Source organism: Emydura macquarii, unplaced genomic scaffold, assembly GCF_026122565.2.
Source record: "Emydura macquarii macquarii isolate MOO-44397 ecotype Brisbane River unplaced genomic scaffold, CSIRO-AGI_Emac_v2 contig_1876, whole genome shotgun sequence".
Classification (NCBI taxonomy): domain Eukaryota; kingdom Metazoa; phylum Chordata; order Testudines; family Chelidae; genus Emydura; species Emydura macquarii.
Genome location: NW_027132013.1, coordinates 24,607,858 through 24,612,334, shown reverse-complemented (window position 1 = coordinate 24,612,334; position 4,477 = coordinate 24,607,858). Strand labels below are relative to the sequence as shown.

Genomic DNA, 4,477 nt, shown 5'->3' with positions numbered 1-4,477 from the left:
GGTGAGGGGCTCTAGATTGCAGCTTCTGCTGCAATCAGCGAACTTGGAAGTGAGAACGTGTCTCTTTCAAAGCACAAAAGAAACTTCCATGTGCTGAAGTCTCCCAGTGGCGAAAGCCTGTTAAGACGCCTCACAGACCCCAGGGTAAAAGCTCTTCTCCTCTTGCTGCTGCTGCTCCGGGAACCGTGTTGCCTTTGGCACAGAGAAGAGTTTGGAAAGTTGCAGACTTTCCTCTTTTGATGGATGAATCTGCTGCCTCAATTCTCTCTGGGACGAAATCACGTAACCGCTTCGCACGGGGTTTTCGGGGGACTCTGGGACCACCAGTGGGAGGAGAGAGGCTCAGCCCCTTTCAAGGCAGCTATAAAGCCAGGGCATGCACCCTTCCAAGTCACCAGAGCAGAGCTGAGAGGGCAGATCTTAGAGAGGGTTAACATTGGACGGGACTGAAATTAGTAAGCAAGGACACCGGCGAAAAAAAAAAAAAAGGGGGGGGGGGGGGGACTCTCTTGGTACAGAGTCCCAAGGATCATCAACCTTACAAGGCAATCTGAAGAAACTCATTCGTTCAAGCAAAAAACTCTAGGGACTCAGGATCAGATTATGCTATGAGACCCTGGAAACTGCTACGCGATCTCTAGGCTGAAAGGAGAGTTACCATACAGGAGCCATCTCCGAGAGGGCGCAGAAGGGAGCTTCCTAGACGGCTGAGGTGCTGAACCAGTGGCTGCCTGAACGGGAGAGACCGTCCCCCAGACAGGTCAGGGATCGGAAGAGGCTCCCCAGACTTTTACCCAGGCCGGGGGGGCCGGCACCCGGAGCCCGGGGACCAGCGTGTGCAGCGCTATGGCCACCGGCGGCGAGAGCGGCGACGGCAGCCCTGGGGCACCAGCCCCCTTGCTCAAGGCCATTGCACGGCCAGCAGCCCTGCTCCTCTCCTGCACCGTCTTCCTCCTCTGCCTGTGGGCGAGGAGGCGCCTGAGGCGGCAGGGCGGGCCTCGGAGCCCGCCCGGTCCCTTCGCCTGGCCCCTGCTGGGCAACGTGCTGCAGCTGGGCCGCCTGCCCCACCTCACCTTCTGCGAGCTGGCCCGGCGCTACGGCGACGTCTTCCAGCTGCGGCTGGGCGGGCAGGCCGTCGTGGTGCTCAACGGGGAGGCCGCCATCCGCCAAGCCCTGGTCCGGCAGGGCGGCCAGTTCGCCGGCCGGCCCGACTTCCCCTCCTTCCGCCTGGTGTCCGGCGGCCGGAGCATGGCCTTCGGCCGCTACAGCGCCCGCTGGCGGGCCCACCGCCGCCTGGCCCACGCCAGCCTGCGGGCCTTCTCCACCGCCGGCGGCCGCAGCCGGCGGCTCTTCGAGCAGCACGTGGCGGCCGAGGCGCGGGAGCTGATCCGCGGCTTGGCGCGGCGGGCGGCCGGCGGCGCCTACTTCGACCCGTGCCCGCTCCTCACGGTGGCCAACGCCAACGTGATCTGCGCCCTGTGCTTCGGCCAGCGCTACAGCCACGACGACGGCGAGTTCCGGGCGCTGCTGGGCCGCAACGACAAGTTCGGCCAGACGGTGGGCGCCGGCAGCCTGGTGGACGTGCTGCCCTGGCTCCAGGCCTTCCCCAACCCCGTGCGCCGCGTCTTCCGCGACTTCCAGGCGCTCAACCGGGAGCTGCACGACTTCGTCAAGGCCAAGGTGGCCCAGCACCGCCGCACCTACGACCCGCGCCTCACCCGGGACATCAGCGACGCCGTCCTGGGCAAGATCGAGCAGGCCGGGGCGCCCGAGGGGCTGACCCGAGACTACGTGGAGGGCACCATGACCGACATCTTCGGGGCGGGCCAGGACACCACCTCCACCGCCCTCTGCTGGGTCCTGCTGCTGCTGCTCAAGCACCCGCACCTCCAGCGCCGGCTGCAGGAGGAGCTGGACCGCGTGGTGGGCCGGGCCCGGCTGCCCACGGCCGAGGACCGCAGCTGCCTGCCCTACCTGGAAGCCTTCATCTACGAGACGCTGCGCTTCAGCAGCTTCGTGCCGGTCACCATCCCGCACGCCACCACCGCCGACGTGGAGCTGCAGGGCTTCTGCATCCCCAAGGACACGGTGGTCTTCGTCAACCAGTGGTCGGTCAACCACGACCGGCACAAGTGGAAGGACCCCCACCTCTTCGACCCGGCCAGGTTTCTGGACGACGAGCAGAAGCTGGACCGGGACCTGACCTGCAGCGTCATGATCTTCTCCGTCGGCAAGAGGAGGTGCATCGGCGACCAGCTCTCCAAGCTGCAGATCTTCCTCTTCACAGCCATCCTCCTCCACCAATGCACCTTCGAGGCCAACCCGGCCGAGCGGCTCACCATGGACTGCATCCACGGGCTGGCCCTCAAACCCCTGCCCTTCACCGTCTCGGTGAAAATGAGAGACACTCCGCAGAGCTGCCGGGCTGAGGATGCCCAGTGAAGAGCCACTGCGCTCACAGCCCTCCTGGGGCGCCCTGGTCGCTGCGCTGGGCACCCCACCCGCGCATGGCAGCTCGCCAGTGAGTCCCAGGCGATGCCTACAGCCAAGAGCAGACATTTCCCTGCGGGGAAGCGCTCTGTGTAGCCTTGGGTAAGATCGCGGCTTGCATGAGGGTTTTTTTTTTCCCCTCCCCCGCGCAGGGCAGTTACTCCCCTTCCCAGGAAAGTGAGAAGCCCTTTACGGCGAATATCTGTTACCTCCCCCTATGAAGCGTCCGGCCGGTGAGGAGGGAACAGAAAGCCTCCGGCAGAGCGCTCGCTGCTGGAAAGCGATCCTCTCTGCCCAGGGCGCCCCACCAGCCTGGAGCTGTTGCTCGGTTGTCTTCTGTCCGCCCCGTGTTAGCTTAGCTCTGACCCCTGGATTGGCAGTGACAGCATGAGGAGCCAGAGGCGATCTTCGCCTACTACCTGCTCCCAGCAGAGCTGTAGTGACCCCCATGCCTCTTTACAGGTCTCGAGTCTCATCAGCTCCCAGCGATTTTCGCTTTCTAAAGATCAGACTCCCGATCGCTGGCTGCAGAGTCCTTCAGCCTGGCTTCTGTCTGTGGCAGAGGTTTGAGCGGCAAGCTCAGGCTGAAGGCAAGAAGGACTGACCGAGAAAGAAACGCTGTCTTTGCTAACTAACCTTCCCCCGTGGTTACTGACATAGAAGGGTCGGCGTGTTCGCATGGCCCCTTATTAAAACATCGGCGCGTTCACCGTACCCAATAGCTCACAGCAAGAAGTGAAGCGATCTAGGCTAACCATTATTACATTATCCCATGTAAAGCAGACCGTGGGAGTGCAAATCACGTGTGAAATGTACCCTAGCCCCGCTAGAACTGCAGCAGCAAAGCCTACAAGGGGGCAGTCGGGACCTACTCACCTGCCCGATTTATTTGCATTCCGATTCGGACGGTGAGTTGTCATTTTCTTATCCCCGGAGTCGAAATCGACATGCGGCCGGGCATTAAATAGTTAATAAGATTTACCGCAAGAAGTTGTGTTCAGAAGTTGACATTGTGACATTAACTGTGGCTCGAGATCAGCACCACCGTTATGCCCATAACCAGCCCCCACCGCCAGCTTCAGTTGCCTTCAGGTAACACCACACACGCAGACACACACACACACACACAGCACAAAGAGAGTCTTCGTTGTTTCCTGCGGGGTGGACAAAGTGAGTTTGGCGGAGCCGGTCGGGGATTTTTTACTAACGAATGCAAAGAGGTGAAAGTCATCCTTGTTGAACGCCGCAGCAGACTGCCAGGCGGTTTTGCCTTCTGCTGAGTGAATCTGTCCCTGGGGAACAAGTGTGTGTGTGTCTGGCTTGTCCTCAGTTACACTCTCCGAGGTAGAAAAATGCAAGTTGCTGAGTAACTTCCCGGGAGCTTCCCCCTCTGCCTGGCAAACCCAGCGCTTGGAGAGCGCTTAGCCTATCTAGATAGCGCTGCATACTCGCTGATATTTTACAACCCAGCTTTCCCTCTCCCCCTGCTATTAAGCTTTCGACACAAATATATTTTTCTATGGTGCTTCTCCCTGTTATTCTTTTGTAATATGAATGATTTAAGTTTTAAGTCGTGTCGTAACAAAATGTGACTTTGTCCTGTCTCAATAAAATAACTTTGGTACAAATGTGTTGCATTGCTGATTTTGGGTGGTTGGGGGAAGAAAGGGAGGGTGTAATTTGTACCCAAACTAAGTTTCCCTGCTCTGCAGAGATATCCTAAACGTGGCCACAGAGAGGTAGCAGAAAAATCTCCTAGCAAGCAGCATATGATGATCTACTGCCAGTGTGTGTGTGTGTGTGTGCTCCTGGTCTGAAATCACTATCCCAAGGGACAAGGATATTAGTAGGGGACATGATTTTCTGAGCCCTCATGCCCTTTGAAATAGCAGGGATGCAGTAGGTTGTGTACAATCGATGGCAGTCATAGGCTGCCCCAAGCTGGCATGACCCGATGTTTTAACATCTCCAGAAGAGCAGATGTTAC

The 4,477-nt window shown here is 59.2% G+C and overlaps 1 pseudogene; it reads left to right on the top strand.

Annotated features, from left to right (window-relative positions):
• The first annotated feature begins 487 nt into the window (after positions 1-487).
• LOC137159547 (cytochrome P450 1B1 pseudogene) lies at positions 488-4,066 on the top strand (annotated as a pseudogene).
• The last annotated feature ends 411 nt before the right edge of the window (positions 4,067-4,477 follow it).